The sequence below is a fragment of the Palaemon carinicauda genome, chromosome 3 (assembly GCF_036898095.1).
Source record: "Palaemon carinicauda isolate YSFRI2023 chromosome 3, ASM3689809v2, whole genome shotgun sequence".
Taxonomy (NCBI): Eukaryota; Metazoa; Arthropoda; class Malacostraca; order Decapoda; family Palaemonidae; genus Palaemon; species Palaemon carinicauda.
Window position 1 is genome coordinate 164,194,484 of NC_090727.1, and position 15,000 is coordinate 164,209,483.

The window sequence follows — 15,000 nt, forward strand, 5'->3', positions numbered from 1 at the left end:
TTTATAGATGCCGTTTAATTGGACCGACTCTCTGACCTCCGTTGCCATAGAAGCTGACACCGGGCGGAACTAAAGGCAAAATTTAGAAGTTTCCTAATGAATTTCTCAATAGTCTTGATGAAGGTGTTTGTCAACAAGATACTCAACAATTAGTTCGTTTTGTATATATTTGATGAATGTAAACGAGAAGGGTTTCCTCTCTTACGCAATGGTATACTGCATATATATAAAAAAGAATGAAAAAAAGGGGAAAAAAAATAATCGGAAATTCTCAGTAAAAATATACTGTTCTAAACTGTATTTCAGTAATATACAGGCGACCGTAATTTTACCTTACTATGTTATTATCTTTTACGTCAATATATCAGTTTTTAAAACGGCAAACATCCTGGAATAAATGTTGCCCGGCATTTACCGTTTTTAATGTAAATTTTTAACAGTGTACTTAACGAAAAGCTGCAAAAATCAAAGTGCTTTAATCATTTACAGATTAACTACAACTACAAGAACGCAAAAGAATTACATTTTTAAATATTGGCTGGCTAGTTTTCATAACTACAAGTGTGCTAGTCTAGGAGGTATATTTGTTCAGCTAAATACTCGTATTTTTTTTTTTCCCCGTAATGCTGTCTTAATGTCAAGCAACAAATTCCACTTCTTCACGACAATAGATACCATTAACTTCAAATGCTCTACTACTGGTACCAGCTGTCCTATGTTTAAATCACCTATCTTCGTCTCCCAACAACAACCATTCCAGAAGGCTCAAATCACTGGCAGGCCTTTCACTGCGCTTCCAGAAGGCTAAATTCATTATCATTTTCATTGCATGATAAGGTTAACCAAATCCTTGTATGTACAATAAGCACATGCAAATTATATTTGGATTCATGGCAAGCCAAACTGGAATTTCCCTTAATTCCAAGTAATCATAAATGGATTACGTTCTGAATTATGGTTACTAACCAGAATGGTTCCTTTACGCTTTAAAGGCCGCTCATGAATGGCAGAGGCAAGGGACAGTGACATAACCTATCAAGTAAGACAATGCCCTAGAGACTGACCATATTACATATGATCAACGCCCAAGCCTCCTCTCCACCCAAGCTAGGACCAAGAGGGCCAGGCAGTGGCTGCTGATGACTCAGCAGATAGACCTATAGGCTCCCACAACCCCCATCCTTAGCTCACAAGGATGGTGAGGACATAGTGACCAAAGGAACTAACGAGTTTGAGTGGGACTCGAACCCCAGTCTGGCAATCACCAGGCAAGGACGCTTCCTCCAGGCATAAGTGGCTAAGTAAATCACCTTGAGAAGACTTATTATTGTATTTTGATTTATGGTTTGCATTGCTTCCAGATTAACTTTATATATACAATAAGCAGGTAGTAGGTCGGCCAGGGCACCAGCCACCCGTTGAGATACTACCGCTAGAGAGTTATGGGGTCTTTTAACTGGCCAGACAGTATAGTCACATTAAATCCTTCTCTCTGGTTACGGTTTACTTTCCCTTTGCCTACACATACACCGAATAGTGTGGCATATTCTTTACAGATTCTCCTCTGTCCTCATACACCTGACAACACTGAGATTACCAAACAATTCTTCTTCACCCAAGGGGTTAACTACTGCACTGTAATTGTTCAGTGGCTACTTTCCTCTTGGTAAGGGTAGAAGAGACTCTTTAGCTATGGTAAGCAGCTCTTCTGGGAGAAGGACACTCCAAAATCAAACCATCGTCTTGGGTAGGGGCATATCCTCTGTACCATGGTGTTCCACTATCTTGCTTGAGGGTACACTCGGGCACACTATTCTTTCTAATTTCACTTCCTCTTGTTTTTTAAAGTTATTAAAGTTTATATAGGAGTTATTTACTTTATTATTATTAAAATATTCATTTTTTCCTTGTTCCCATTCCTCACAGGGCTATTTTCCCTGTTGGAGCCCCTGGGCTTATAGCATTCTGCTTTTCCAACTAGGGTTGTAGATTAGCAATTAATAATAATAATAATAATAATAATAATAATAATAATAATAATAATAATAATACTGAACTGTATCCTTTAGCTGTAATTCTACATCATGATTAATATATGATCACCGTAAGTAGAATCTAGTTAGGGTAAGGATTTTCTAATTTTTCAATAAGTATACCTGGATAGCTTTTCATTCTCTGGTTACGGCTCATTTTTACTTTTCTTACACAAACCCTGAATAGTTGGGCCTATTCTTTACACGTTACCCTCTTTCCTCATGCACCTGACAAAACTAAGATAACAGAAAAAATTCTTCTCTCAAAGGGTTAACTATTGTAGTGTAATTATTCAGTGGCTACTTTCCTCTTGGTAAGGGTAGAAGAAACTCTTTAGCTATTGTAAGCAGCTCTTCTAAAAGGACACTAAAATCTAGCCATTGTTCTCTAGTCTTAGGGCGTGCCATAGCCTCTATACCATGGTCTTCCAAAGTCTTTGGTAAAGAGATCTTTTGCTTAAGCCTTAACAGTACACCCATGCGCACTATTGTTTCCTTATTTCCTTTCCAATCACTGGGCTATATTCCCTATTGGAACCCCTCGGCTTGCAGCTTAGCTAATAATAATAATAATAATAATAATAAATAATAATAATAAATAATAATAAATAATAATAATAAATAATAATAATGATAATAATAACAATAACAATAATAATAACAATAACAATATTAATAATAATAATAATAATAATAATAATAATAATAATAATAATAATAATAATAACAATAAAAATAGCAATAACAGTTACAATAATAATAATAATAATAATAAAAATAATAATAACAATAATAATAATAATAATAAACAAATAAATAATAATAATAATGATAATAATAATACAAAGAGCCAATTAAAAAACTAACTCATTTCAAGCTTAACGTGATTCTCCTCTTGACTAAATAGGCAAAGCATAAACTGCATTACTCTTAATACTACTTAACTATACTAAACACTCACAAAGGGAAAAAGAAAATAAAATATGCCGTACATTAAGAAGTTGTGTACTCTACAGCAATGGCATCTAATTACACGTATTTTTCCCCATTAAGCAACTTTGAGGAGAAAATATACATTCAGTATGTCTTTATGAAACGTATAATATACGATAAAATATTATAATAGGGTTCCATAATTACCTGGATTTCGAAAACTAACTTGATTAGGTATGCCTTATAAAAAAGGTTTAAAATAGGATAGACAAAAAATGTATTATAAAATAAAATAATCATAAAAATAATCGCAAGAAAAAATTGATATCGAAAACAGCAGTCATATTCTTTGCTTCTTTCAAGTTACTCATTAACATCTTAGTTAAAGAAGTGTAAAATTTAGAAGTGGTAGGAGACAGGCTGAGAGGAAGACTTAAAAGGGGTTGGATATATGATAACATTTGATATCGTATCATAATCATGTAATAATTGGTCATTAAATATATTCAAAGCGTTTGATATATTTAGTGGATATGTATTACATGAAGCATTGGGGTTGGATATATGATAATATTTGATATAGCATCAAAATTATGCAATAATTGATCATTAAATATATTTAAGCCGTTTGATATATTTACAGGATAAGTATTACATAAAGCATTGTGGTTGGATATATGATATTTGATATAGCTTCATAATTATGCAATAATTGATCATTGAATATATTCAAGTCGTTTGATATATTTACAGGATATGTATTACATAAAGCATTGTTCTATGCTTTTTACCTACACTTTTTATTTATCAAGACGTAATGACATTAGAAGAATCTCTCGCTCCGTAATCAGATTAACCTTCAACATCTATAAGGTGAAAAACACATTGAACGAATTTTGCTCCAGTATCGTATAAATGCAGGGTTTAAAACCAATCTAATTACAGCAATTACATATCTGCTTTGCGAGAAATTAATTTTGGAAAAAATGCATAGAAATCCTTAAAACGCAATCGACGTGCAATCAATCTAATTGCCCGGTCTATCATTAGGGTAATCATTTATCAATTAACTGTATGTATTTTTACAATTCCTTTTTGAAATTTGCGTAGATTTTAAAGAGAAAGTATCCGTTGATGTTTAAAAGGATGTTAACATAAGGATACGTATCTGTTAGCCATTAATGCATGCTTATGAAATATTTTTAGAGTAAAAAAATCTAATTTCTAAATTTTATTTTATTACACTCTCCCCACTAGCTTATTAGTCCATCTCAAAAATGTCTCATGACTATAGTCAATTCTTTTTATTGAGGCAGTTTACACCGACTCGCAGGGGTGCCCTTTTAGCTCGGAAAAGTTTCCTGATCGCTGATTGGTTGAACAATATAATTCTAACCAATCAGACAGCAGGAAACTTTTCCCGAGCTAAAAGGGTACCCCTGCGAGTCGGTACAAGTCTGCCTCACTAAAAGAAATTAACTATAGTAACAACGCTCAACACCGAAAACTAAACAATTCCAGATGAACACATATTACATTATAAGAAAAAAAGATTTCAATAGAATGGAAGGATGATCAACTGAAAGAAATTCAATTTATCATGCGTTCCTTCATCCATTACTATTAAACATTCGTAATAGGAACTCTTAGAAGATGAAGGGTAGGGTTGACTCGGAAACTGGATAATAGTGTATCCGTTATCCGTCATATTAATTTCAGATTTTGTTTATCCTTCACTGTTTATGTTTCATAATCAAACCATTGTTCTCTAATCTCGGATAGTGCCATAGCCTCTGTACCATGGTCTTCCACTGTCTTGCACCCTCAAGCAAGGGAACTCTAGTTCCCTTGCTTGAGGGTGCACTCGGGCACACTAGTCTATCTTCTTTTTCTTCCTCTTTTTCTGCAAAAGTATTTTTTAGTTTATTAGGAGATATTCATTTTAATGTTGCTCTTCTTAAAATATTTTATTTTTCTTCGTTTCCTTACCTCACTGAGCTATTTTCCCTCTTGGAGCCCATGGGCTTATAGCATCTTTCTTATCCAACTAGGGTTGTAGCTTAGCAAATAATAATAATAATAATAATTCACTTCTAACTCTTAAATCTATTTTTCTATACTGGCTTTCTTTTCGTAACGGGTCCGCTGGGCTTCTAACAATCTGCCTTTTCAACTAAAGTAACAATAGCAATAATATCAATTTGTAATAAAACTATTATTTAATAGCATTGCTCATAAAGAGGTGATAGATATGCGGAGTGAAAGATATGGACGAGGCATTCGATAGAATACTTTATAATCCTTTGGAGAGAAGATAGAATTAAGCGTTCCTATATTCTTGGTATTATTATTCTTACTAGCCAAACTACATTGGTTGGAAAAGCAGAATGCTATAGGTTCAAGGGATCCAACAGGGAAAGCAGTCCAGTGAGGAAATTAAATAAAGAGCAAATAGATTTATATGCAATAATGAATAAAAAAAAATATGAAATATTTTAGGATACGTAACAACGTTAAAATAGAACAGTCATATGTAAAATGCAAAACGAGATTTAGGTAAACCTGTTCAACAGAAAAATTATTTTCAAAAAGTTTGAACTTCTGAAGTTCCAGCAATTTAAAAGATATATCAGGAAGATCATTCCACAAACTGATCACAGCTGGAATAAAACTGTGTAGTATTTGCGTAAGGTAAGGCTGTTAGAATTAACTGCATACCTACACTCACCCTATTATTATTATTATTATTATTATTATTATTATTACTTGCTACAACCCTTAAAAAACGGTTTAAGGGCTGGCAACATTTATTTCAGGATTTTTACCGTTTTAAAAACGGATATATTGGCCTAAAGGAGTGATATTACGGTCACCAACCCGTAAAAGAAAATAACACTGTAAGGTAAAATTACGGTCTCCTGTATTTTACTGAAATACGGCTGAGAACAGTATATTTTTACGGAGAATTTCCGATTAAAATTACTCCTTTTTTCTTTTAAAGTATAGTACTACGTACAGGTGGGTACAGTCTGGGGAAGACCTGAATGCAATGGATAGTCAGAATTATGAAAAATCTTTTATTGACGGTACCAGATTACTAAGAATTTTGTATTCCGAATCATTTTCATTTCGAATAATTGTTCTTTCTCATAACTTTATTTCGAACAATTCGAATAATAGTTTTCGATCAGTTGTTTTCGGGAATGTTCACATAATCCTAATAACCAGATCAGGAATAGGGAAATACATAAAAAGTAAGTTTTTAGCCAACAAGTTAAAACAAAAGCCAGCAGCTGAAAACCACATAGGAGAACAATGCACGAAACAATGTATAGAATGAAAGGATTAAAATATTTCCTCAGGATAAATCAATAAGCCAATGGGGGAGACTATATGCCATAACGATTTTCCAGTAGTTCAAACCTTTAACCGTATAGATTTATGTGATGATCAAGCCAGGTGTACAGCTAAAAGGTTTTCTATCCACTAAATGTTAAAGCATCTTTATTTTTTCGGCAGATTTATAGTTTATGGGTTATATCTCTGTAACGGTTGATTTTACAAAAATATTACATGAATCAAAATGTGTGAAATTAAATATTGACAGAAGTCGAAGTATGTTCAATTCCTATTTGAGGTACATATATTGTAATGTTCCCCAAAATTATCTCTAAAACATGTGCTATTTCAAATTAAATCACACCTAGACTTTAAATGAGTTGAATTTAATCCGTTTGTGGTGGCCGATGTGGTAACGTCCCTGACTGGTGAACGCCAGACTGGGGTTCGAGTCCCGCTCAGACTCGTTAGTGCCTTTAGTGTCGGCAACCTTTCCAACCTTGTGAGCTAATATTGGGGGGTTTAGGGGAGCCTATAGGTCTATCTGCTGAGTAATCAGCAGCCATTGCCTGGCCCTCCTTGGTCCTAGCTTGGGTGGAGAGAGGGCTTGAGCGTTGATCATATAATATATGGTCAGTCTCTAGGGCATGGTCCTGCTTGCTAGGGCAATGTCACTGTTCCTTCCCTCTGCCATTCCTGAGTGACCTTTAAACCAAGAACTTTAAATGAAATGGAAATTAGATGGATCTGTCACGTATATGTCTCTAATTATCTGATGCTTTTTGTATGGGTTGAGTAATGAGAACATTCAGAAAAAAAGGATATGTACTCTTGTAGAATAAGAAAACAAGAGGTAAAGTATAATCATTATTACATGACAAACAGTACCTTTGATTGCAAAATCATAATCCTACACGTAAATAGACCTTAATAAGGCAAGCCTCAGCACTAGAAAAATAAAGTGAATTGTTAATGAAAAACTTTTCTAGATTAAAGTGGTAAAAGATGACACGGGCCTAATCAGTGATAGTGTTAAAAGACTGCAAAGGATGGCGAAAGATTTTTTAAAGCTGAAATTTAAAGCCAAAAGTGAACATTGCCAAGAAAAATGTTTTGAGGGGAAGCTTATACTGGATACATTGAGCTTTATTATGTACTGTGCAACAATGGAAATTGTTGATTTGTAAAGGTATTCAGAAGTAAAAACAAAAGAACGGAGAATGAGGAAAGCGACGATTTTTGCATGGCAGGTAGAGTTGTACTTCAATGGATGATTTGCAGAAAATTTTGACTATTATTATTATTATTATTATTATTATTATTATTATTAATATTATTATTACTATCATTATCATTATTATTATTATTAGTATTATTATTATTATTATTATTATTATCATTATTATTATTATTATTATTAAAAGGAGGAGATTTACCAAACCAATGAGTGTAGCTCGATTCTTATGCAGAGCTGGCCCGATTAAATTCAGGGATGAAAAATATTTATATTGAACAGTACATGTTTCATACCCTTTTATATCCTGTAATAGTTTTTTTTTTTTCTTTTTTGTATCTCTCGATCTCTCGCACTGATAAAAGAAAAATCTGTTTAAGCTTGCCATTGCATGTTTCACACAGTTGGCATTTTTGTAAAATCAATTAAATCAAATCATAGTAAATATAATGGATAAAAAATTGAGGTCAAAAGCTTGAGATAAACATAATTTAGATCTTATCTATAAAACCTGTCCCCTGAAAAAAAAAAAAAAAAAAAAAAAAAAAAAAAAAAAAAAAAAAAAACTTGAAATCTTGAAATCAGAAACTCCCCTTCCGATAAATCGTCAGTAAAAAATTTTCTCACCAAACATAAGACTCTTTCTTTTTTAAAAACTTTATAATTCCCCCAAAAAATATGTTTTATGGTTAAAATGTACGAGGTGTGTACATCTAATAGCCATGTACCAATTTTGTGTACCTATGCCCAATCTTGCTAAAGTTACTTCAGTCTTCTTTTATTTTTGCTCTTAACATTCCCATAGAGAAATCATTGGTTTGAATTACATTAATAACTGATCAATAAAATAGTCATGAATGAAATGAATGTAGCGCCATCTTTATGAAAATTAAGTTTGGATGTTAAATGCAATGTGAAGTTCATTGATACGAATTTTTTAAATATATCAAAGTTAGAAACACGAATATTATAATTATATGATTAATGAGTATAATGCAATGATTTGATTTGGGTCAGAATATACTGTTGTGGCTTGATTACGCGAAGACAATAGAGGAAGACTTGGAGATGAAAATGTTTTAATAAATGAATGTAAAAACTTTGACTAAATGACATGGCAGACACCAAGTTACTCGCAGGGGTGCCCATTTAGCTCGGAAAAGTTTCCTGCTAGCTAATTGGTTAGGATGATTTTGTCCAATAAATCAGCTAGTGGGAAACATTTCCGAGCTAAAGGGGCACCCCTCTGAGTCAGTACAAATACGTCTCATAAAAAAAAAAGAAAAAAAAAAAAAAAGGTACAGTTACTTCTCATCTTATTGAAGAATAAACGAATGGGGTTAATTATCGTCTAAATCCCTGGAAACACCTAATAAAGGGACGGCTTATAATCTTAAAAAGGACCCAGTCTTAAAATCAAAGTAAAACGCAATATTGAGAAGTGAACTTATTCATCATATCGAGACCGTTAGAAATTATTAAAATGGTGCAATATTTACGTGTTATGCAGCAAAGGGAATTGTATACATTTCACATTTGACAAGATATATTATAAGTAAACTACAGTAGAACCTGATATTTCTATGTATTATTACAGTAGCTGCTGTAATCATAATTAGTAACTACACAATCTTCAGGAATTCGATTCAATGGGTTCGGATATGATGCAAGGTGATATCCCATTCAAAATAAATAAAAAAAAGTAATTAGGAATAATTAAACAAGTTACCATTAATTAGGATCATTTGAAGCAAATACTGAGCCAAGATATTGAGAGAAGGAGAGCGAAATGAAGCAAATGCCTAATTATTCAAAATTCAGGTACTGGAAATATAAATGATTAAGTCTTTTTTAATATCAGAGTCGCATATAAAATTTTCTTGCCTCTGCAACACGCGAGTTCTTATATTTGCAGATTATAATTCAACGATATCATCACGTTCTAATTACGGTGTAGTTTAAGGGATTTCTTTTTTTAATCTTTGTAAACAGACTGATTAACTGAAAATTTTTCTAACAACATTAACAGCAGCACTAACGCCAATATTGATTAACAGTTAAAGAAATACCAAATTAAATATATCATACGTTCCAAATACTCTACTGTTGAAGTTTTTTTTTTATCTTTTCAAACAGGCAGATTAATGTGAATTTTTTTTAACAACATTAACAGAAACACTGACGCCGATATTGAATAATAGTTAAAGAAATGCCAAATTAAATATTTCATACGCTCCAAATATTGTACTATTGAAGGTTTTTTTTTATCTTTGCAAATAGGCAGATTAACTGTGAGTTTTTCTAACAACATTAACAGAACCACTGATGCAGATATTGGTTTAAAGTTAAACAAATACCAATAAACTACATAAATATAAATATATTCAACTAAATAATCAATCAATTAATTGTTTCGTACCTTACTATGTTGCATAGGATGACTTCAGTCCGGGGTGGGGAAAGCAGATCTCAAAGTGCTGTCTGTAACAGAAAGCATGAACATAAGTTAGATGAATAATGTGTTGGTCGTCCACTATGGTCTATGCCCTATCTCTAGTTTAGTATCTTGAATAGTTTTTCATTTAACAGGCTGACATGAGCCTCTTTTTATAGTTTATATTTAAAAGAAGAGTTTTAATGTTGTTACTGTTCTTAAAATAGTTTTAATTCCTTTTTACTTCTCTTCCAGTTTATTTATTTCGTTTCCTCACTGGGATACTTTTCCCTGTTGATGTCCTTGACCTTATAGTATCCTGCATTTCTAACTAAGGTTGTAGCTTAGCTGATAATAATAATATTAATAATAATGATAATAATAATAATAATAATAATAATAATAATAATAATAATAATAATAATAATAATCTATCTATTTATCTATATACCAAGGCCCTTCCCCCAATTTTGGAGGGTATCCGACATCAAACAAATGAAAAAAAGGGACCTTTCCTCTCTACGCTCCTCCCAGGCTAATAATAATAGCGGGGATTTTTAAGTTCTCTTTCGTATCTAGATATGGCATTTATGACACAAACTTTTCATACTCTTTCAGCGCTGCCACATCTTCCCCCAAAATACCAGTCTTTCGATATAAACTCCACATAATATCTATATGACTAATCATTCTTCACCACCAAAATTTCATATTGGATTGGATTTCGGATTTTAGACTCTGCGATTTCGCACAGGGGCCGATGAGGATATCAGCGTCAATATGCAATTATGGTAAATTATACAGTTGTATTATGAAGTAAAGTAATAACAAGTTGGTCAGCAAAATGAGGAATGATCTTCCTAATCGGGTAGTTGAATCGGTAGAACTTCAAAAGTTCAAACTTGCAGCAAATCTTTTTATGTTGAACAAGCTAACAAAAGTCTTTTTATAGTTTATATATGGAGTATATGTTTTAATGTTGTTAATGACTTTAAAATATTCTATTTCAATGATTCATTACTTCTCATATCGTTTATTGATTTCCTTATTTCTTTTCCTCACTAGGCTACTTTACCCCGTTGGAGCCCTTGGGCTTGTAGCATCTTCCTTTTCCAACTAGGGTTGTAGGTTAGCTAGTAATAATAATAATAATAATAATAATTATAATAATAATAATAATAATTTACAAGATAGAAGAAAGGAAACAGGAACGGAGGTATAGTAAAAGGTAAAAAAACATCAAGATTTAACAATACATGTCACCTCAAATACATTCGGAGCAAATTATTTTCCATTCCACAATCCGAATTTCAAGATACCAAAGAAAAGTTTTATCAACAGCCATTTTATTATTTACATCACTGATCTCCATTCTTTGCGTGCTCTCTCTCTCTCTCTCTCTCTCTCTCTCTCTCTCTCTCTCTCTCTCTCTCTCTCTCTCTCTCTCTCTCTCTCTCTCTCTAAAAAAGGAATCAACAAAATAAATATGTAATGTGCTGCAGGGTTTCACCTCTTATTAAAGAATTGTTCTATTATTATTATTATTATTATTATTATTAGCTAAGCTTCAACCCTAGTTGGAAAAGCATGATGTTATTAGCCCAAGGGCTCCAACATGGAAAATAGCCCAGTGAGGAAAGGAAATGAGGAAATAAACTACGAGAAGTTTAAAAAAAATAATAACGTTAAAATAAATATTTTATATTTATTACTATATAAACTTCAAAATAACAAGAGGAAGAGAAACTAAAATTGGTTCAACGTTCTATTCATTAACAGTGCAGTATTTCAATCCATTGAGGACTTGATGCCCCAAATCGCCCAAGAAATGAGAAAAATGAAAAATACGCATTTAGATATGAAAACTCTAAGAAAAATTATGCATATATAATTCAAATTTGCCATTTAGAAGAGAGAGAGAGAGAGAGAGAGAGAGAGAGAGAGAGAGAGAGAGAGAGAGAGAGAGAGAGAGAGAGAGAGAGAGAGAGATTCTAATCTTAATTTCTGTACTCGTTTCTCAACGTTTACAAAAACAGAATATAAATAATATAGCCAGAGCACGTGATACCTGCTGGCAGTCCTTCCATATCACGGTTTTTTTTTTTTTTTTTTTTTTTTTTGGCTGAAAATCTCTAGCTCTCGAATAAGGATTATTTTTACATTTTCCTTCGCGAGCGCAGCAGAGACTTGAAGCTGAATAGAAAAAAAAAAAACTCTGGCAAAGTAAATATCAACACAAAATAAAAAAAAAAAAAAAAAAAAAAAAAAAAAAAAACGAAGATAGACCCACAACATGCAAAACGGATAAAAAAATATATTTAACATCTCACAGTGCCGCCCACCCGTGAAAAAAAAACAAGGGATCTTTTGAAGATGTCTCTTCGTACCGGTGGTTTTGTGTCTGTCTCCGCCTCGCTATACAAGAGCCATAACACCTAAGGAAAAAAATCCTATATCTACTCCTTTACAAAAAGGAATAATCCTATCTCATAGTTTCACCAGCTTGGGACTCGAACTCTTTTGATGGCTCTTCTTCCTAATGTTTATCATAGGACCTTTCTGTTACATAGGATTAGATTTCAACGACGGAAAAAAGGGTTTGTTTTTCCGGCCAGACCTTGGGAACACCCACAGCATGCGACGCAAGACGTGAGAGAGTGAGCGTCTTTACAGGATTTTTTTTAAAGAAACATATCAAGTTAGACTCAGATTAGAAAAGGGTTTTATGAAAATAATCCCCAACATTATGGAAACTTCTTAAGGATCCTCCTTTCACTTTAGTGTTTATTTTTTCCTCATTGTGTCTCCGGCCGCATCTTAATATCCTCAGGGGATAAAGCCGTGTTAGTGGTTTATATATACGAAAAAAAAAGTTTTATTCTTGAAAAAATGACATGAGAATAAAAAACAATAATCTGAAATACAAAAGCAGCTTACAAACCTCTACGTCTGAGTGGTTGGACGAGCTGGGAAATCTACACTGGTCTTATATACTTCAACAATGTGTCCGCATTAGCATGAGAACTGAAGAGACTCTTTGGCTATGGTAAGCAGCTCTTCTAGGAGAAGGACACTCCAAAATCACACCATTGTTCTCTAATCTTGGGTAGTGCCATAGACTCTGTACCATGATCTTCCACTGTGTTGGGTTAGAGTTCTCTTGCTTGAGGGTACACTCGGGCACACTATTCTATATAATTTCGCTTCTTCTTTCATTATTAATTTTTTTTATAGTTTATATAGGAAACATTTACTTTAATATTGTTACTGCTCTTAAAATATTTGATCTATTTCCATATTTCCTTTCCTCTCTGGGCTATTTTCCCTGTTGGAGCCCTGGGCTTATAGCATCCTGCTTTTCCAACTAGGATTGTCGCTTAGCAAATAATAATAATAATAATAATAATAAGTTCATGCGTTTCAGTTGTAACCTCATTCGAAAGCATGCTTATACCAGAACGTCAGCTAGACACCCCCAACCTTCCACCACCGTGGTGACTAAACACAGTAGTAACCTCAACAGTAAACGGTGGCACGGGACTCGATCTTTCGACTAGGGTAATGACAGGCCAGTGTGTTATCACCATAATTCATCGAAATAGTATTCCAGTGTAAGAGAAGTTCCTACAATATAGTTGTGTGTGGAGCAAAAATATTTGATAATCGAAATGAAGCTTAACCACAATAATAATAATAATAATAATAATAATAATAATAATAATAATAATAATAATGAATAAGTGATGCTCTTCCACTTGGTTTTACCTCTATTTGTTGTAAGATCGACGTAAATTCCATCTGGCCTCAGCTACTTTGTTGTTTATATTTGTTACCTAAAGTCTTTTTCAACATAGCATTTTCAACTTTACATTGTGCCAATTTCCACAGTTAATTCATGAAACAAACCACACTACCAAGACTCGTATGAGTCAAAGTAAGGTACTTAGTGATTTCGTTAAACTAAATATTAACAATAAATAACCAACATATCCAAATGATTATCATTCCTAATCTTGATATTAGTCTCTGGCACCATCATTCAGTTGGTTCTTCATGCATGTTTAAAGGCCGCTTATGAATGGCAGAGACATTGCCCTGTCGAGCAGGACAATGCCCTAGAGACTGACCATATATACTGTACATATGATCAGCGCCCAAGACCCCTCTCCAGACAAGCTAGGAAACAAGGAGGACTAGGAAATGGCTGCTGATGACTCAACAGCTAGACCTATATGCTCCTCCAAATCCCCCCCCCCCCCATTCTTAGCTTCCTGGATAGTGATGTTGCAGTGACCAAAGAAACTAACGAGTTAGAGCGGGACTTGAACCCCAGTCTGGCGGTTCACCAGTCAGGGACGTTACCACATTGGCCACTACAACCCGACTTTTTGCCAGATATTTTGATGAAAGCGAATCTTTATTTAAATTCAACCAAATCAAATACTTGTCGTACTTGAAAAAAAACAAAAAAACTTTGCATCATGTTTTACAGTCTCTATGAATAACGTTTTCACCCTTGTATTCATTTTTAATAATTGAAAATGTTTAATTTTTGCTGAAATTGTGTTTGAGATCGTTGTTGTAGTTTTTATTACCATTACTATTATAATTATTATTATTATTATCATTATTATCATTATTATTATTATTATTATTATTGTTGTTGAAAAACGTTCTCCTGTCGTTACCAGTTTCATTAGAATAATAATAATAATAATAATAATAATAATAATAATAATTACGATATATTATTATTATTATTATCATTATTATTATAAAAAGTAGGAGATTAACCAGCCCAATGAGTCATCAGAATAATTAAACCAGTAGGTAAAAAATAAGCAATCTTTCATATAGCTTTTCCTTTCACTGAAACAATCGAGTTGGTATTTCCCTTCTCGGCATTTGCATTACGAATATTAAAGGGTAAACAGAAAAAAAAGTACCTTTGCATTTCCCAATGGTATCTTTACTGTAATTCAGCTACTTTCCCCTTCAGACTAATTTAAAGGTTTAAAGGCCCCTCA

General features: G+C 33.0%; 1 long non-coding RNA gene across 1 annotated transcript in view; it reads right to left on the bottom strand.

Annotated features, from left to right (window-relative positions):
• The window catches only part of LOC137637986 (uncharacterized), a 560,852-nt gene that overhangs the window by 193,386 nt on the left and 352,466 nt on the right, over positions 1-15,000 (bottom strand). Inside the window, exon 2 of the long non-coding RNA XR_011043842.1 lies at positions 9,959-10,020. This is a non-coding gene — a long non-coding RNA (uncharacterized lncRNA). The remainder of the gene's footprint in view (positions 1-9,958; positions 10,021-15,000) is intronic.